Raw genomic sequence first — 21,930 nt, forward strand, 5'->3', positions numbered from 1 at the left:
TGCCCTCGGAGAGCATTTGGCACCCACGTCTGTCAATAAACACCGGAAGACATATGACAACAGTCAACGGCAGCGGCAACAACAGCGTGAACGGCAAGCGAGGGTTGAGTACTTCGTCCTGCTGTTGCCGTTGCTGTTGCCGTTGCCATTCGTGCTGAGAGGTGTGGCTACGCGGTTGCTGTTCCCATTGCCGTTGCCGTTGCCGTTGCCATTGCTGACGTATTGAAATTTTCATTTCCTAAGGAGCACAAAAAAAAAAAAAAAAAAAAAAATGAGAGAAAAATGTGTAACGCTTGTTCGCTGCAGAGGACAAACCGCGCCATGGCTTGCCATGCCACACGCGTCGTATGCGCAATTTGTAAGCGTTGAAATTGGTATTAACGGAATTACACGCGCTTTACGAGCAGCGAGAGTGTGGGACACAGCCACTGCCACTGTCAGAGCCACTGCTTCAGCTGGCCAGGTGACAACGCGAGAGAAAAGCGAAATTGTCTTCACACACACACACACACATAGCATATATATATATATATATATATTGTATATATATTTGCTGTGCTGCATATACGCCACATGAGGTTTGCTGATGCCCGCCAAGTTGTCAGCGTTATAAAGAGTATAAAATGTTATTACTATATGCATTTATGGCTTCTGTCATTCAAATGGGAGCCGTGCACTGCAGCTTCCATATAATAACAGACGAACGGGGCAAATTACTTTCCAAAACAAGCAGAGAAGTAATTTCAATTTGTTTTAATTCATCGAAGTTAGTGTACTAACTTTAATAGGATTTTTGATTATCTCTCATTTGTTTTTTAGCAAATAAAACATGACATGGTATGATATGTGTTGCAATGGGAAGTGCCTGACTATAAGATACCCAAATTCCTATAGCATATTGCAGTTGTTAACATTCCTGGCTTTATCTTCTAGCATACCCTATGCTATATTCTTGCCAAAATTGAACTTTCTCTATCTCTAAGCTAAAGTTTCCACTCATTCATAAAATCTGATTAAAGTAATATTATCTAAAATGGTAGATTTGTTAACGATTTTAATCGATTTCGAAATGTTATCGATTACTTCCAGAACTTAAATTAACCTTTCGACCACATCTTTTTCTGTTACAGACTCTATAACGTAAGCCCATCATACCCCATCATACTTACTGTGTACAGGGTATAAAACCATTCAGCTTTCATTGCAAACATGGAATGTATAAAAATAAACATTCCAGTTGAATGCAATGCATAATTGGATGTTATTAAATTGATTCGATTATGCAAATTATAATCTTTTAATTAAGGTTTTTATGAATCAAATTTGGATTTATTATAATCAATTTTTGAGGGCCTGAGGTCTACAGTTTTGCTTAACAAACTTTCAATGTCATTCAATGTGTAAGTAAATAGTAAATTACTTGAAAATATATTTCACTACTAGGTATATAGTATATATATCTGATAGATTATACAAGTTAACAAGACTCTTAGTCCTTAGTCTTTAGTCTTTAGTCTTTAGTCTTTAGTCTTTAGTCTTTAGTCTTTAGTCTTTAGTCTTTAGTCTTTAGTCTTTAGTCTTTAGTCTTTAGTCTTTAGTCTTTAGTCTTTAGTCTTTAGTCTTTAGTCTTTAGTCTTTAGTCTTTAGTCTTTAGTCTTTAGTCTTTAGTCTTTAGTCTTTAGTCTTTAGTCTTTAGTCTTTAGTCTTTAGTCTTTAGTCTTTAGTCTTTAGTCTTTAGTCTTTAGTCTTTAGTCTTTAGTCTTTAGTCTTTAGTCTTTAGTCTTTAGTCTTTAGTCTTTAGTCTTTAGTCTTTAGTCTTTAGTCTTTAGTCTTTAGTCTTTAGTCTTTAGTCTTTAGTCTTTAGTCTTTAGTCTTTAGTCTTTAGTCTTTAGTCTTTAGTCTTTAGTCTTTAGTCTTTAGTCTTTAGTCTTTAGTCTTTAGTCTTTAGTCTTTAGTCTTTAGTCTTTAGTCTTTAGTCTTTAGTCTTTAGTCTTTAGTCTTTAGTCTTTAGTCTTTAGTCTTTAGTCTTTAGTCTTTAGTCTTTAGTCTTTAGTCTTAGTCTTTAGTCTTTAGTCTTTAGTCTTTAGTCTTTAGTCTTTAGTCTTTAGTCTTTAGTCTTTAGTCTTTAGTCTTAGTCTTTAGTCTTTAGTCTTTAGTCTTTAGTCTTTAGTCTTTAGTCTTTAGTCTTTAGTCTTTAGTCTTTAGTCTTATATCTATTATCTTATATGTATTATAAGTACATTAGGAATATTTATGCCTCAGGGAGAAGATGCCTCTAATGGCCCCGCCCAATTGGTAATCAAATTGTAACAGCCTCTTTTCCGGCGACACTAACTCAATTGGTCCTGAGACCAGATACGCCCCGTTCGTAAAAAGCCGTTATACGTGCATATGTATGGGTGAGGTGTTGTTGCTGCTGCTGTCAGATGATTGACATAATTGCCGAGCGAATTGTCCAGTAAATTGAAATTGAAATTGAATGATGGCGGTCAAGTGCGCGACAGCCTCGCACTTAGCGTGGCCCCACTGTGCCGCTGCCATAAAAGCCGTCGGCACTTGAGGGAGCTAAGGCTGAGGCGCTCTGGCCTGTGGCATCGCTCGCCTAATGCAAGGCGACACATGTCAACTGCCTGCACATATCGATAGGGCATACACACATACATATGTATGTATATATACATCTATATAGTATATACATATATAGGGGATATCTGGGTTAGCAGCGACGCCCACTTTTAAGGCGTGCTAATTTGTGTTTAATTTGCATTTTAATACGCAATATTCATAACGTATAACGGCTCGCTATGAGTGTGTGTTATGGTATATATATATATGTATACATATGTGTATGTGTGTGTGTGTGTGTGTATATTGTGCATAATATTCGTTGCAGCATAAAAATATGCAAATCACAGGACGCTCAAGCGCCAACAGTGCGTTCCGTAATTATGCGCACTCGTGTGTGTATGTGTGTGTGTGTGTGTGTGTACGGCTTGGCCTTCGTTGTTTTACACATGTTGCGACCTTTTCCTCCATTTCCATTCCCACTTCCACTTTCATTTCCATTGCAACTCCAGATTCTCGCTTGCCTGCCATTTACAGCATTTTCATTTGATACCCTGGGATATCATTTGATACGGTGACAAGGGTATATTATGTGGAATTTACACAATTACATACATATGAATATATTTTGTACATATTTGTTTCGAATGACAAAAAATTATATTGAGCAATATTCTATATAATTTAGTTACATTTTTAAATTCTAGATATAAGAACTAACTAATATAAAAATGTATTAACAATACAAAAATTATAAAAAATTAATTATTAATTGGATTTAAATAATTTATTGCTATCAAAATATAATGCTGAAGGGTATTAAAAATTATAATTCATATAAAACAAAATCATATTCGAAAATAAAATAAAATAAAATTATATATATAAAAATATGAAATTTGGATTTTCTTGATTTTGTTAATATATTTCCCTTAAATATTTCTCATATAAAAAGGCCGCATTATCGGCCTGTAGGGTATTTCACTGTCGTTCACTTTACATTATTCTCGAATATCTCTTAAATTAGAGTTTAATCCGTTTCCTTGACCCAAGTCGGATATCATAAGTCAATCATATAGACTCTATGTGCTTTCAGTGTAGGGTATTTAATAGTCGCCACTATTGCTTTCAGACCGCTCAACACTTAACTGGTTTTCTCGACTATTTGTTTTTTTTTTTTTTTTTTTTATGCCAAGCTGACGGGCAAAAAGTTTTGTGGCATGCTAAAATGGCAGCCAAATGGCTGTGGCCAGACTCAGTTTGAGAGCGGCACAGAAATTATGCATGAGCGCCTCAATTCCCAGCCAAATGCTGCGACACACCCGCCCGCCCAGCCAACCCAGCCCAACCGCCCGCCCGTCCGAAAACCAACTCGGCTTAAACAACTGGGCGTCCGCCGCTGGCAGCCATCGAAGCACCTTTCCTTGGCATGCTCCACTCGGCTCGGCGTCCATCTGGCAGTTGCCACATCAAAACGAAACCGAAATGCAAATAATTGACATGGACTTGAGCCCCAGAGAGAGAGAGAGAGAGAGAGAGAGAGAGAGAGAGAGAGAGAGAGAGTAGCCGAAACCATTAGGTATTAGAGCAACCGCAGCTGTAACATATATACAGTTAGATGTAACATTGTTGGCCTGCCCTTTACTGCCCGCCGGCTTTGTCTCCAAAAATGGGCGCACATCATTTGCGCTACGCGCGATTTTCCTCTTGCAACATATTTGTGAAGCGAAAGCGAAAGCGAAGCCAAAGGCAAATGGCGTGCCATGCTTCGTTAGTTGCTAAACACCGCCTGCCCCTGCAGCTGCCCCTCGCCGCGCTGAAGCATCATGCCTCATGCCTAAGCGCCCTCAGCGTGCACAAAGCCAAGCTCACCGCAAGGCCGAATGGACACGCCCACATTAAGAAGCTCTGCTAAAGCAAAATGTTCCACTTTGTTTTTTTCTAATTAAATTGCAATAACCGACAACAACCAGAGCGAGAGACAGGCAGGGAGAGGAGGAGAGTGACAGGGGGGAGGGAAGGGCAAGGGGCGAGGTGAGCGCTCGCTAGAGAAGCACTTTAACTGCCAAAGTTGTCAGAAAGAAAATAAAGAAATTTGCTTTTCGCTTCTTTGGCCGCAGCTCATAATTACGAGCACTTTTCCAATTTTTGGCCATATTCATGTGCACACACACACACGCACGCACACTAGGGGTGCGCATGGGCGTGGCTATGCAATAATTGAAATTTGATATTGTTGTAACTTTTGTTGTTGTTGTGCTGCGAACGCTTTGCGCGCTTTGCGATTTAACAACTTTTTTTATTGACGAAATTCTCCGAAGTATTCGAGCGTACACTAAACTGCCTACCAAAAAGCAGCGCACTGCAATCAAATTGTTGGAATTTTTGGTAATTAGTCGAGCTGTATTCCAAATGTAAAAAGTAATTAGGCTGCCTAATTGGATGAAGCGACACAGTTCAGCTAGTCAGTAGAACTTTTTTTTTTTTTGGTTACGCCCAGTGATGTGTGCGATATACCCTGTGATCAGTGCATGTAGGCAATTCGATGATGATGGGCTACATATGTAGCATGTGTTTGTGGTACACATTGACAAGCTTTTTTGATAAAAGTCTAACTGACAGACAATCGATATTTATCGATTATTGATCGACTCTGCGTAGCTTTGATTTGGTATGTGAAACTTGATGAGATGAGCGAATATTTAAAGGATCTACATAGTGTAACAATATTTCCAAGTCAATAATCGGAATATGCAGAATCAATCTGCATAGAATTGTTATCGATTTGAAGATCTCTTTAGATTCCCATTAGATTCTTCAACAGAAGACAAAAATTACGACTTGTTCTAGAGATTTCTAATTGAAATATCTATTTTATTTATGCATCATGAATATTTTCATTAAATTTAGGTTTTATATAGTATATCTCATTTTATTTAGTTAATTTTTTTTTTCTTTTTTTTTTTAATTACAGTTATATTTATTAACTCATGAAATGTGACGGCTAACATGTAGTTACATAAATCCGAAATGAAATATTTACAGCGCTTTGCATCTAGCTAAGTGATAGCTGTGCATACTGTTAGCAGCCACTGTTGTTTAATTCAGTTTAATATTTGCTGCTACTGCAGCTGCTGCTGCTGCTGCTGAACCGTGTTTCATTCCATTAGCTGCAGATTTCCATGTTTCGCTCTGATACAATTTGGGATTCAGCTCAATGCACCTGGGACTCGAGCTGGGCAGCTCGCGCGATTGAACTGACAGCCAGAGAGGGTGGCGGATGGGTGAAGAGGGGGAGGGGGCTGTGTTGCAGCGTTGGCTCCGCACATGCAACAAGGGCAAACAACAATTGCGGGCAGTTAATTAAAATGCACTTCTGACTTATTCATATTTATTTGCGCCCGGCTGGCATATGAGATATGCATTCTTAATACCCTCAGCTCTGGCCACGCGTCGGCAGACAGCTGTACATATGTATGTATGTGTGCGTGCGTGTGAGTGCAACTGCAACATTAATTGCCGCGCCGACCTTGAGCACCAGCCAGGCAATGCCTCATCCCGCACAACGCCGGCAAAAGGCAACAGCAAGTTGCCGAGCGACCTTCTTCCAAAGAATCTGGCAAAACAAAGCAAAGTCCTTGCTGCTGCTGGGAAGTTGCCCTTGCCATTGGCCTTGCCCTGGCTCTGGCTCTGGCTCTGGACTGGGCTGGGCTGGGCTGGGTTACCTGCATTACCTGCAGGCCATTGGGATTTATGCGCTGCAACAAAAGTGCTGCAATTTGTTGATGAGCCTGGGGGCAGTCAAACAAAGCAGTCAAACTGGCTGCAAAACAAGCGCTTATCCTCGCCCCTGTTATCTGTTATGGGCGCGCCGCCCCCTCCCCTCCCCACTGGCTCTCAATCAGCATCGACTCTTCGTCTTGGACTCGGTTCGGCAATTGTTTGAACAACTCGTGCAAATTTGTTAAGCCAACAAAACCTCGAAAAATTTTCACATTTTGATCAAAGGCCGCAACTCAACTAACCACACACGCACACCCACACCCACACTCACACACACACAGAGAGAGCCTCAAGCTAACCACATATGTAAGTTCGTGCGAACTATTGGAATATTTCGTCTGCCGACCTCGAATCGAAGCCGAATTTAATGCACTTAAATTGATGTTCGATTTCTGGGACTTGTAATTGAGCAGTAGATAGCAAGGCGAACCGAGCAGCTTGTCTGCTTCAAATACGTAATATATATGGATATTACAGTTATTCGATACAAGCGGCAGCCAATTCAAATATTTGACATATCAATTGGCAATCAGAGCGCTCGTAATAATTACAATTATTTATCTATCTAGGAAAGAAGCCAAAGTAAATAGAATTTGTTGAATTTATGCAATCGAAATGATGAAAATTGTTGCCTTGACTGGGCGTGCGTGGGCGTGGCAAATGCATATTTTTCTTTCATTAGGGCGAGCGGCGCACAAAACTCAATTTGAGTAAATAAATATGACGAGTTTTTTTTTTTTTTTTGTATTATTTTTGTTAGGAAATGCAGGCGGAGCCGAAAGACAGCTGAACTTCAAACGGCTTTGCCTCTAGGGGGTCAACGGACTGAGCTGAAAGGGAGCTGCACAAATCTATATGTATACATGTATATATATATGTGTGTGTGTGTATCTACTTTCTGAAACAAAATTGATGAGTGACTTGTGCCGCTGGCAACGTCATCCTCATCCTCATTCTCATCCTCATCTTCATCCTCATCGTCAGAGTCATCGTCATCATCTATCTGCCAGCCATCTCGTTGCCCCTTTCATTCAGCTGCTGCGCTGCGCTGCGTCTGCTGGCAGTTTTATTGTGTCTCCATCGGGCAAATCACTTAAGCGCACTTAATTATTTGCACAAGTTTCGCTAGCGTCTCTGCCACGTCTCTGCGCTGGCCCAGCACGTCTCACTTTCCGTTACATTTCAATCGAAACGTAGCCGACGTAGCGTCGCATAACGTAGCGTATGAGTGATATGACACGTAATCAATAAATAACGCCAAGCGACGACGACGACGGCAGCAACTTGGCAACTGGCAGCGCGACAAACTCTGGCAGCTGGCAGCCGAGGCAGCTGAGTACTTAGTACTCATTAGGCCTGCCTACGTGTCCCAATTTGAGTTCCAGTTTCAACTCCAAGGACCTCACGCCTACGCCAGCTCGCCTCAGTCTCAGTCTCAGCCTCAGCTTTTGGATATTTTATGCATAATTACTTTTTCAGCAGCAGCAGCCTCGAGGACTGTTTGCTTACTGGGAAAAGCTGCTGTTTGTTGTTGTTTGCTGCTGCTGCTGCTGCTGATTCAGTTTGAGTTGCGTGGCCTCGGCTTTGATTTGGTTTTCATTCCCGTTGCCACGGGGCGTATGATTAATATGCGTGAATTAAGTCAAATCGAATCAATCAAGCCAAATGTCGCCGTCCGACTGACAGCCAGCAAGAAACACAAAGCAAATACGCGTAATCATTGCCCCACAGCCACCTCAACAGCCTCTCAGCCTCTCAGCCTCCTGCTCCTGCTCCTGCTCCTACTCGTGCTCCTGCTCCTGCTCCTGCTCCTGCTCCTGCTCCTCGTTGGTACAGTAAGGCCTCGACTCATTCAACTACCAATCGGCAATTGGCAATTGGCAAATACACAGCCAGCCATAATCTGCATTTGGGAATGGCCAATGGCAGAAATGGCAGAAATGGCAAATGGCAAAATATTGCCTCGGATCTAAAGCCTTTCGAATGGCCAAGGGCGCAGTGCTCTAAAGTGCCAACATCCTGACTCTGGGCTAATGCATGTGGGGGGTCAACGACAGCGGCAACAACAACAATAGCAACAGCTAGAGCAGCAAGTGTAACAACAACAACAACAACAGCAACAACAACAACAGCATAAACAACAAGCATCAACACCAGGATATAACACACAATGTGTCACATACTAAACTTTTATTACTTACGCACACACACACACACCCACGTAGACACATACACACGCACATTCACACTAATGCAATGACAGTTTTATTACTGACCAAAACGCAGGCGAGGCCTTTTACTGCCCACTGTTTCCTTTCTCTCAATCTCACTCACTGCTGCTACCTCTCTCTCTCTCTCTGTCTCTCTCTCTCTCTTCATAGTCCGGCAAATGGTGTCAATTTTTATCATGTGCTCTGACCGTGAACTTAGACATGCCGCCAAAAAAAAAAAAATAAATGAAAGAAAAAAATTATATACAACCCCGCCCATTTGCCCACTCAATCCACTGCGCGTATCAGTTGGCAATGCACAGCGGGCATATCGATGCTCGCATCGAGTTTGTGCACTTAATTGATTTCAGTTGTGAGTTTGAACTAAATGTATTAAATTAAATTAAAGACAAATAAAACCATGTAAATAATTTAAAAAAATGAAATAAATATAAAAAATAAAATTAAAAAATAAAATATATAACTTAAAATAAAATATAATAAATAAAAAATATGTTAAATATCTAAAAATAATTTATTTATTGAAAAATATGTATACAAGTAAAAATTAAAATTAAAAATATATGTATATATACAATACTTAGTTAAATATTTTATTTTTTAACTTTTCTTTAATTCATATTTATAGAATTTTTTTTTTAGTTAAATATTTTATTTTTTAACATTTCTTTAAGTCATATTTATATAAATATTTTATTTTACTTGCATATATATTTATATTGTTATTTAACAAATCTTTGTTATTAAGTTTTAAGAAGTAACAGAAATTTAACCAACTTGAATATATTTATTTATTTATTTATTTTATCGTTAATCTTCAGCTTTAACTACTAAATAAAAATTTTTTCAATAATATACCAAAATTAAAAATAAATTAAAAAAATATAGAGAATATCTAAAAATATAATAAACGCCAAAATACATATATATTTAAACATTTACTTTTATTTATAATCTAGTATATAAGCCCTGATTTGTAAGAGTATTCAGCATTCGCTAGGAGCTTCTATTTATTTGTAGTTGGTTCTTTTTGCTCACTTTACTTATTCGGCTTAGTTGGCGTTTATTTGATTTATGGCCAGGGTCGCTAAGATTTCAGCACGAGGTCCGATTCGGTATTACCAATCGCAGCAGCAGCAGCAGGAGCAGGAGGAGCATTAGGAGCAGGAGCAGGAGCAGGAGCAGCCGCGGCTGCCTTAGCTCGAGGGGCGCTGGGGTGGGAGAGCGGACTTTATATATACTGACGATGTTGCTTAATTAAAATCAACGCAAAAGCCTTAGCCTAAGCCTGACCAATTTGCTGACAAAAAAGAAAAGTAAAGTAAGGAAAAGGAACTGTCTTAGCTTGGCTTAAAAGGGCTTTAAGTCGACTTTTCTTTTTTTCTTTCTTGCCTAATTGAAATATTCAAATACTATGAAAATACTCATAATTACAAATGTTTTCACAGCAGAACCATCTATGAATTTGAAATTTCCAAATTCTGATGTTTACCCTGGCTACGCTGCTGCAAAGTCAGTGGAAAAGTCGTGGCGTGGGGGCGTGGCAAAAGGGGGCAAAAAGTTGTTACACGATGCTTGGCACTAGCATTGGCTGAGCTAAATGCTGGAATATAGTCGCCAAATTTTTGGTATTGTTGCCCAACCACGGCCACGCCCACGGCCATGGGCGCGCCACCCCCCTCCCCCATGTTTGTTGGCCTTCACTCTCGCTCTTAATTTGAATATTTTAATATTAATGAAAAATGCTTTTCGGGCCAAAGTTTCTTCGGCTGTTGCTACCAATTTGCGGCTTTTGCTAATGAAAATTAAATGAAATTGCTTGAAAAGCGGGGCGTGCGTTTAGCATAAATTATTGCACTCTATCCTGTCTCAGACACTTCAACAGAGGGAGGGAGGAAGAGAGTGAGAGTGAGAGAGAGAGAGAGGGAGATGTGGAGTGGAATCCCATAAAAAAAAAACTCTGTTCACATAATTAAGTAAATTATGACAAAAGGAAGCAAAAGTTCAAACATCAAAAGAGCAGCTTTGACTCAAGACTCGGAAGTGGAAAGCAGATGAAGGGCTCGGCGTCTTCTTCTTCTTCTTCATCTGCTCTATTTTTGGGCCCACCTCTTGATGACCCGATGAAATTGAGCTTGGGCATTGGGCCCCAGACCTGAATGCCATATGCGATGCATAAATCAGCTCCAGCTGCTCAGCTGACAGCTGTCTGCCGCACACACACACACATACACACACACACAGGCACACACATAAACACCTAGACTCCTAGCGATACGTTGATTTGCATTCGTTGGCTCCTTACCTGCTTTTGGTATCGACCCGCATAATTGCTTGTTATTCATGAATTGGCCAAATGATTCATGATAAGCATGTCAAAGCGAAGCTGCTGCATATTTCAAAACTCTGCCCCACTCTGCTGGGGTTCTCTGTCCCTAGCCCCAACCATATTGTGTATATACAATCTTTCCAGCTTCATCAAGATACACACACACACACACACACCCAAACACTAACACTAACCATCTATTGCTGGCAAGGTTGTCAGAATTAATCTCTATAGATTTTATTAACAACAAAATATGCGCAGTAGGGCAACAGAACTAGTGTATACCCTAAGGATTTTCAGGAAATATTTAAACTCATTTAAAGTTTTTTATTCTGAGAAAGAAAAACACGCTTAAAGTCAAACTTTACCTTTCAGATTTTACTGAGAATCGCAAAGAAAGGCGTTATTCAAAGTAGGGTACACTAGTGTATACCCCAAAGTTGCATATTGAATAATAAAACTTGATTAGAGGTTTTTGTTTTCAGAGAGAAAAACACATTTGATGTCAAGCTTAAGTCATATTTCATCATTCATCATTTTACTGAGAATTGCATAGAAAGGTATAGTAAAAGAACTCGTGTATACCTTGTAAATTTCTAATGAATAATTAACCTACATTTTTTACTTTCAGCAGGAAAGTCTAGCTTTAATCTTAACAATTCACTGAGAATTGCATAGAGGGGCGTTGTTAATAATTATATTTTTCACTCTTTTCTCTAGACTCTTCGGAGTCCATCTCTGAGTATTCCATAGATCCGAAGCATACATAACAATATACAAATTTAATTTTGTTCTAAAGAGTCTTTCCCTTTCACTCTCTCTCTCTCTTTCTGTCTCCCTCTCTCTTCGCTCTGTTTGCAATTAGCTAATGTTGCCTCGTTCGCTGCACTTTTAAAACTTCGCTCGCCACTTTTTATCCAGTTGATGGGCAGAGCTTATGAAAGCGAACCAATTGGAGCGTGGCCCGACAGGTGGGTGGCCAGAGGCGCCAGAGGAGCCATAGGGTTTGCCTGCCTCGACTCGCCTGGGTCGACTATTGGCTTAAAAGCGAAACGTATTCAATTAGTTGCATATTGTTCATAAAGGAAACTGCGTCCAGATAGGCCCACGCCTCGTTTCATAAGTAATTCATGAAGCCCTCGTGGGCCCTGATGTCAGACGGCTGATGACGAACGCGTTCTTAAAAAGCCATCAGCCCATCAGCCCCATCAGCCTGCCGTCTCCATCGAGCTGTGCTCGACCAGGATAAATGGCGCTATGAAGCAGTAATAATTGCTGGCGCTTAATATCCTCACCGAGGATATCATCAGATGGCTATCCAATTTCAAGAGGTTCGGTTTGGCCGATCATCTCTCAGATAATCCGATAAACTTTAAATATTTCTTACTACTTGATATTGCTTATAGAGTCTAGTCATATGAATACATATGAATGATTGAATATGTATGTATGAATATGATAATAACAATAAAAAGTTTACTTTACTGAAAGGAATTTTCAGGATTTACTCTTCCAATCCTTAAGATCATTCATATGCTTCTATATCTATCAATCGAACTCTCCCCTTAGCCTCTTGGACTTTTTCGCATGCTCCGCCATTCACAGGGTATTTCATCTTCGATCAGTGCGTATCTCTTGCCTGCTGTTGCTTGTTGTCGATGCGTTAATCATACGCCACGTTGCGCAGAATCTGACAACGAATGCAATTAATTGAGAAAACGTAACCAGAGACGGTCGGCCAGCCAGCTGGCCGGCTTTGAAGAAACGCCGATGGAGACGGAAGCACGCCTGTCGTGGCCCTGGGTGGAAGCCACTTCATCAGTCAATGGCTGAGCGTTAATTCAATTACTTTGGCCAACAAGAACCTGGCCTAAATATCACACACACAAAGGCGTCAAGTGGAAAATCAATGCAGGAGATTAACAATTACAATTCGGTCAATAAGCGAGGGTAGCGAAAGAGAGAGAGAGAGAGAGAAAGAGAGAGAGGGAGAGAGAGAGAGTGGGAGAGGGCGAATGTGAGAGCGAGACAGAGAGAGCACATGACACAATAGGCGTTGTTCATAACGATTTAATGTTGGGCCTAAACAATAACTGTGTGTGTGTTCGTGTGTGTATGTGTGTGTGTGTATGGGTGTGTATGTGTGTCTGGTGTTGCTTAGATTTATTTCAAGTGGGCTTTGCCACTCAATCGCAGAGCCAGCGAGCCAATGAATTGTGCAATACAAGGCCACGATGAACCCAACTGTTATCGATAGTCATTGTGTGTGAGACACATACATATATGTATATACACATATACGTACACACACATAATGCACATCTTCTTATCCATTGGGGTCTCTCCCCAAAAAACTTGCGTACTTTTTATTGATGGCGAATATTACGCCAACTAAGCAAATTAAATTGTTTACATTGGCAAAGGGCAGCCAGCATCGCAAGGTAGCCAGACGACAGAGCAGAGCAGAGCTGAGCTGAGCAGAGCAGACGAGGCGAGACAACAATGAATGCGAACAGACAGGGCAATGCGACTCCGTCGCTGCCTTCTCTTGCCACACTGGAGACACAGGAGACAAATAGATGACCACAACTTTTCATATGCACTGTGTATGTGTGTGTGTGTGTGCGGCGCAGCGGGGCAGTTCGGCAAGCAGATGAGAGGAGATGAAGACAATATACGCTGGGATATACATAGTTTCGGCAAGCACAATACAGTGAGCACTGGCTATAGCTATATGTATGTATATGTATAACAATGGATACATCTTGTATGTGCGAAGCCTTGCAAGAGTTTTACTTGAATTTCTGTGAATTGCAGAGAGAGAGCGAGAGAGAGATAGAGCGAGAGCGAGAGAGAGAGAGCGACAGTAATAGAGTGTTAGCTAAATGAGAATCGCATAGAGGGGCTTACAGTCTGACAGTGTTGCCACCCATCATTGTGCAAAGTGCATTTCATTAAATATTTATAAATGTTTCATCATTTGATTTGCTGCTTAATTTCCCCTTTTGCACAGATTCCAATTATTTATTTAAATTAAGTTTCAGCTGCGGCGCTGCCAATGCCAAAAAGTTGCATGAAATGCAACTGCAGTTATGAATATTTAATAGGCCCAAGCATCAACTGTATACGAATCACTGAAGCTGAATAATCGCATTTATTTACACTTAACTAATTGTTGCAAGATTAATTAACTATTGACTTTTATGTTGATGAAATAAATGAAACGAAACCTTGACAATGTAGCTCAATTATATATTATGGAAAAGATACGTGTGTTGCTTAGAAGAAGAAGAAGTTTGTCCTATGGCCTAAGCATATAAATCCCTGGGAATCCTTGGGATCCTTGGGAATATCAGACGATCAATTTAGCCTAGATTGCTAGACTTATTCAATATAGCTATCTATCTATGTGAATTAATTTTTTAAATTTTATTTTTCATTTAATTTTCATTTCAATATTCTCTCATTTTTCATTACACTTTCATTTGCTTTTAATTTCTATATTATCCCATTCTCAACTCTCTTGCGCTTACTAGTTTCTCTCAGTGCATCAACTATCAACATTATTCAATTCCATTTGTATAACCTTAACAATTTCTATTTACCTTAAATATTTTGCATTCCTTTAAAATTTAATTTTTTGTTTTTCAATATTTTAATAACAATTTATAAGGCAGAGTCTAGTGAATCGATTTAGGCATATATATTCTTGATCTGCGGCAGCATTTGAGTTAATATATTCCATTTGTTTCAAGAGGTCTATAGCAACTCGGGCTTAGGGGTTAGGCATATGTAAATAGGTATAGCACCCTCATGATGATTATCAAGCTTGATCGATATTATTTTAGCGATATATATCGATACTGTGTTGCAGCTTAAGGAGCTAAAATCAGCAATTGGTAATTAGATTCTGCCGAAGCATACGAAACTTAGGAGTAGTCCTAGTTTTAGTAAGCCTTTTCTGTAGTTAACCGTTTTTTTAGTAAACCTCTTTATTTTTATTTATTTTTTTTTTATTTTTTGTTTCTTTTTGTAAACTTTTCCTTGAGTAAACCTATACATAAGTAATTCTTTGTTTTAGTAAACTTCTGTTTATAGTAAAGCTCTGTTTTAGTAAACCTTTCTATTAATAAACCTCTTTATTAGTAAACCTTTTTATTAATAAACCTCATTTTTAGCAAGCCTTTCATTTAGTAAACCTCTACGGAAGTAATTCTTGCTTTACGTAAACCGATTTTTTACTAAACTACTTTTTCAGTGGACCTCTCTTTTAGCAAACCTCCCTTTTGGTGAACCTCTTTTTTCACTAAACTTCTTTATTTGAGTGCAGCATTGATCGCTGTGATTCATTCACTTCTTGGACAGTCATAGACCGCCCCTCAGGCATAAACGAGCTGTGAATGTGTATGTGTGCGCTTAATTGAAATTTTATGAATTCTGATGAACACACACACGCACACACAGAGACATGCTCGTTGTTAGCAGCAAAGTGTTAACATGCTTTACTGTACTCGGAGCTGCCTTAGCCCAAAAAGCGAGCAACACAAAATGATGCTGCAAATGTTTTATTGCCTGTAGAAAGTTGAGCGAGAGCTGTTATGCTAGTGTGTGTGTGTGTGTTTTGGGCGTTGGCCTGCTCTAGCATATGGTCATATATATGTGTGTGTGTGTGTGTGCGTGTTCTGTTCTGTTATTAACTGTGACATTGTTCTCCTATGGCTGCTGTCGGCTAGCGCCAAACATTTAAATCAACACGATTATGCCTAAAAGGTACTGACAAGTTTTAACTGCATTAAAACTGAGCTTCCCTAAGTGGCTTACATAATTACATAAACACACAGAGAGAGATAGAGAGAGAGAGAGAGAGAGTGGGAATGTGTGTGTCTGTGGGATGCTCGTTGACCGTTTATTTTTAGGCGTGAAGCTAACAGCAGCAGCAACAACAACAAGAACTTGCGCCTTGAGTGGACTATCTTTTAGTTAGGCAAACACTATAAATACATATATTACACTAGTGTGCGTGTGTGTGTGTGTGTGTGTGCCTTAGGCAAGCCCAATTTGCAAGTTTAACTCGATTTGCGCCCGTGGGCAGCCGAGCAGAAGCCTTAGGTAAACCAGGCCACATTTCATATTTCCAGCCCTGGCCCTGGCCAGGCCCAGACCTTGTCTGAGCCATGCGTCCGTGTGAAAGGCAAACAAATCAAGTCAAATTCCATAGCAGCCATAGCCAGCAAAATTGGCAAATGTTTTTCGGCTTTTTAATATACACCGAACTAAACTGCTTTGGGCATTTCCAATAACATCGAAAAAGCAAAAAAAGAGGACAAGAAATCAAACATTTTTTTGCGTGTAATCAAAAGCGAGACTCATAGAAAGCCAAATGTAATATGATAATCTAGCTGAGTGCCCCAGAATAGCGACAACAGCAGCAATGGCAACACTCACACACACACCCGCACACACACACACCCGCACACACACACACCCGCACACACACACACGCAGTCATTGTCATTGTTGTGGTCTAGCGCAGTCAGTGACCCGCCATAAGAAGAAAATCCGCCGCAACTGTCCTTAGCCCCCCCTCCACACAACCAAAGTGTTTGCCAAATGGCCAAGGCGGCTTCGAGCCATTTAAAACAATTTCTTTAGATTTTTCTTTTGTATTTTGCGGCTGCTCGCGCTATTTGCTCAAACGCTTATGTACAATTTAACTTGCCTGAATTGCTAAGTGGGCAATAGCCAAAATAAAAAAACCAGCAAAAAGGGCAAAAACGCATTCACAAGAGTCGTCTAGATGACTCTATTAACTTGGCCAAGCCATTAAGGCTGACTATGTGTGAATGCGGAGCTGAGAGATACCCTCTAGCTACACTAGTCTAACTATGTGCGAGGGTGGAGCTATAAGATACCCTCTAACTGCAGTGAAGTGTGTCCATTAGCTTGGCTTGGCGCTTGAGCATACCTTTATGTGCAAGTGATGAGCTGAGAAATACCCTGTAGCTTATCTAGTATATTGTGATAATTAGGGATAACTATGGACAACTGTGAATGACTAAGGATAACAAGGGATAACTATGGATAACTATGGATAACTGTAAATAACTAAGGATAACTGTGGATAACTGGGGATAACTGTGGATAATCATGGACAACTATGAACAACTATTATATACCCTCTATCTGCAGCCATTGCAGTTTACTGCCTTGGCCTTGCCTTAAAGCTAATTAGAAATAAATGCTTAACTGGGAGATACCCTATAACAACTCCTTAACTATACTAGTACAGCTATGTGTGAGTGGATAACTATAGGATATCCTCTAACTGCAACTAGATGACATCATTAGCATAATCTATTAACCTAACTATATATGAGTGATTCACTATAAGATACCCTGTAGTTGAAACCAGATGACTTCATTAAGCTCACCTAGACTAACTATGAAAACATATTTGACTATGAGATACCCTGCAACTTGAACTCTAAATGACATCATGAGCTTACTATGGTTTTTAGGCTAACTATATATAAGTGCTTGACCATGAAATACCCTCTAGTTGCAAGCAGATGCTTCTATTAACTTGTCCTAGGCTAACTATCTGTGAGGGCTTAGCTATAGATACCCTGTAACCTCAATCCTCAGATAACTCCACTGACCTGCTTCACGTTTCAAGGTTAGCCGTGATCTACCCTCGATTTACAGCAATGCCCATTGTCTCTGCTTGCCTTGAATAAGTTACAAAGGCTGACAGCTCGCTCTTTGATTTGCTTTCCTCTTGCCTTTGTACGTTTTCGGCCGACTGACAAAAAACGTCTCTCGACTCTTGACCAATTCTAAGATGCGGCCCATTCAGAGAGCAGCGAGCGACACGCACTCAAATGCAGCCTGGCACAATGAACCGCAATCCCATTTGAATTGAGTTCCAGCTGCACTTGGCCCACACTTGAGTCGATGGCGCCGCGTTGGCCCAAGTGCCACTGGCCTTTTATTAGCCAACCTGCAACTGAACTGAACTGAACTGCTGCTGCTGCAAATTGGCAGTTGGTCTGTTTCGCATTCATAATTTTACAAAGATAAAGCGACATAGACACCTCCTGCCAGACCCTTCTTCACGCCAACTGAGCAGAGCTTCTGCTGCTGCTGCCTGCGGGGCACAGACCTGATTGCGCTCCCTCTATTCCCCCATTCCTTTCTCTTATTTCTCTCTCTCTCTCTCACTCTCTCTGTATCCCTTACTCTATATAACATTATATGTATACATATTGTGTATATTTATGAATATTTACGATTATCGCCATCGCATGCAACAAGCTGCAAACGCTTGACCTTAACGACTCATGGTCAATGTCATTGGAGTAGTTGGCATATTAAAAATGTTTTATCTGCATATCAATATAACTATACTTGTTTTTATGCTTCTACTCAGCTGATGCTACTATTTATGAGCATTATTCAGATGAAAAAGCCTATTAATATTTTTATATATTTTCTCCAGCAATTTAAATATGGTAAATTTAAGCAATTGAAATATTTAATTATATTTAACAGGCGATTTTTAACTTTTTGGGTAAAAAAAATTGTAATTTTGTATATTAATATTTGTTGATATGTTTAATGTTATACGAATAAATTGCTTTTATATTGAATTTATTTATATTTTTAGATTTATAATAACATAAAATGTTTCACGATTTTCTTAATACAAAAGATTTATTAATAAATAATAATAAAAAATCATTCATTTGTAAGCTGGGTGTTATTTTTTTCATTTTCATAAGTTTTATAAAATTTTGTGTTTTTTTCTCTTTTAGTTTCTGTTATTAAATCAAAAGGAGACTTCAAAATGTTTTTTAAATCGTTTTAATGTTTATGATATAATAAAACAATTTGTACTCTTTTTTTAATTTTAAAATTTGTATATATTGTTTTTAAATCAATCTTTACTATTATATACAATATTTCATAAATTTATTTTAAGCTCTTCAATCAGTTGTCTACAGCCCATGTCTCCTTTTTATTATATATTTTTCCAATTTTGTATATTATACAAAATATTTATTTTAATAATCTCTATATATATTGACAAGCTTTTCAGTCATTTATTTCATGTATAAACAAACTACTTGCTCTGACATTTCTCTCATTTTTGCCCCAACTTTCAGAGTCATTTACTAAAAAACTGTGCAACAATTAATTAAGATTTATATATATTTAATCTAACTTGTTGGAATTGCACACAATTCACACTTTTTTCACTCGCTTTTTGCGCTTGCAGCAGAAAAACTCAAAGTTTTTGCAGCACGCGCTCGAAAGTAGGCAACAAAAATTGTTGTTGCTCGAGCGTCTGCAACCACTTGATGTCATAAACCATTTGCCTTAGTTTTTAAGTTGGCAACAATTGAAGTGCTGTCAACAGCAACTTGTGTGTGTGAGTGTGTGTGTGTGTGTGTGCGTGTGTGTGTGGGTATGTATGGGTGTGTGCTGCAAAAGTGCCATTTGAAAGTTGAGCACTTCTATGTGATATGAATTTATGTATGTTTTATGCTTGTGGGGACTTACATGTACATATGTGTGTGTGTGTGTGTGTTCGTGTATATTTGCATAGGGTTCCGTTAGGCACTGACAAATGCCAAATTAAAAACGCATTTCAGCTAGCGATTGCACGCATTAAAAATGCCATTACATGGATTTCCGTTTCCGGTCACAGATTTTAACGGTTCGTCAGTGTCGCGTTGCCATTGTTGCCAGTTGTTGGCCAACGCAGCGACAATGTAAACAGTAAATGATAATCGCGCTATCGCAGGGACACACACACATACAAAGACACTAACACACGCGCACACACACACACACACACACACACACGCGCGCGCGCACACATAGAAAGATGAGGACACGTTCGCACATTTTGATATTTATGTATTCCGTTTACATGCAGCAGACAAGTGCTTTGTGTGTTATTTCTTGTTCCAGTGTGCATGTGTGTGTGTGTGTGTGTGTCTCTGTCAGGAGCAATGCAATAACAACAGCAACAGCAACATGTTTATTGTGTGTCGAGTCAGTGATTTAGTGGCCTGTGCACCTGATAAGCAGCCTCGCTGATAACAGACGCCATTTTACGCGCCAAACAGAATGCCGGCACACAGACAGAGAAACACACACACACACACACACACACATACGAACACTGGCACAGAACAAAGGGATATGTCCGCCTAAAATCTGATGAAAGTGTTTTACGAGTAGCCCCACATTAAAAATATATATATATACATATATCTATCTGTATATATTTTATAATGAAAGCGCAATTCTGTTTAAAAATACTTTTGCCTCCGGTTTTGGGCCACCTTTTTGTCGCTCGGCTGGCTGGTTGGCGACAAACAATATATGGCAAGACAGGCTGAAGTGTAACAACAATCGTGATGACAACAACAACGACAAAAGCACAGCACGAGAACAAAACAAAAACAACAAAAAAACAAAACAAAGACAAAATAAAATATTTGCGATATTTGCGAGAAACAAACAAACGGAACTGAGAAGAGGCCAAAGGCAAAGCCAAGTTGCAACTGTTGTTTTACGGTTACAATTTTGATTTGAAGCGTATGACAAGCGAATAACGGTAAACTGAACTGAAAGCGTTTAACGGTAAAAGCTTCGCGCGTCGCGTTAACCGAATTTCGTTAGCATGTCAACACGCGCCAAAATGTTGCCAGCGACTGACGGCAAACGACGACGCTGCCAACTGATGAACACCAACGACAACGACGACGACGACGACGACGATGGCGACAGCGCGAGCACCCACGTCCCTACGTTGCTCGACAAACAGCGACGGCAGCGGCCGACGGGGGCCCGTTCATTCATTGAGAAAAGCAACGAAGCAGCAGCAGCAGCAGCAGGAGCAACAACAAAAATCAGATGATTCTCATTGGTGATATTCGCCTCAAGTTTGGGTTTAGTGTGCAGCGCAGCTGACTGATGCTGCGTGCCATGGCAGCGGCTGTAGGCGAAGCTTTCGCAAAGCTTTAAAGCTCCTGCACAAGCAGAGGCAGCGCGTCTGCGCAGCGAGAGAGAGCAGCAGCACATCTGCCGAAAAGCTTGAAACACTTGTTGCATTGCTTTGACTCCTGCTCCACATTCTTGTGCTATAATTAACGGTTTATTATGTTGACTTGAAATGTAGCTGCTTTAAATTAATAAGATTTGATATATAAGCAGTTAGTTGGCATTGTTGAATAACTGTAGATTAATTAAAGTTATTATATATTGCTCTACTTTCACTCTCCCTCCCTCCTCCCCCTCTCTCTCGCTCTCTTTATTTGCCGGCAGCTGTCTGCACAAAGCTTAACTTTGCTCTTTCAGTTAGCTTTTTAGCTTTCGCCTGATAACCCAGTAAACAATATTTTGGCATTCGTTTAAAATGTGCTTTTATTCATTGCAAGCGCTTATTCAGATTTTTCAAGTTTCATATAATTATTAAATAAATTAATTTCATAAATTTGTAGTTTATTTCTTATGATTTGGTATTTTTTCACAGTTCATTATTAATATATCCATAGCACAATTTCCGACTATCTCAGAGTATACTCAGCTCAGATAACGGCACAAAGCCACGAGCCATGCTCAGATTTTTTTAGAATCTAGCAAATGTTCAAGCTTAAGCACAGAATTTAACGGCCACGCCCGATCGAAATCGAGACAATTAGTAAATGGATTCTTGATATCGGTAGATTTCGATAGTCCTCTAGCTGTTTATGTTTATAAAGAATTTTCTAACTAAATAAGAGCTTTGAATAAAATACGTCAATTGGAAAGCATATTCTCTATTCGACTATGAAATGAGCTGTAGATAAAAATTGTCATATATAATCTAAAAGCTTAAATTTAATTATAGTATATTCAATTTACAGCTAATTTAACAAAATTATTTAGCGATTAGAGATAATACAAAACACTGGCTACAGAGGCCTTCGGCTTGTTAGTCTATAATTTAGTGTATTATTAATTTCAATT

At 39.5% G+C, this 21,930-nt stretch overlaps 1 protein-coding gene across 1 annotated transcript in view; it reads right to left on the reverse strand.

The window, feature by feature from the left end:
- LOC108618367 (inactive dipeptidyl peptidase 10) overlaps positions 1–21,930 on the reverse strand; it is a 173,435-nt gene that overhangs the window by 120,310 nt on the left and 31,195 nt on the right. The window lies entirely within an intron of this gene.

Source organism: Drosophila arizonae, chromosome X (genome assembly GCF_054131065.1).
Source record: "Drosophila arizonae isolate 15081-1271.41 chromosome X, UAZ_ARI_1.0, whole genome shotgun sequence".
Classification (NCBI taxonomy): Eukaryota; Metazoa; Arthropoda; class Insecta; order Diptera; family Drosophilidae; genus Drosophila; species Drosophila arizonae.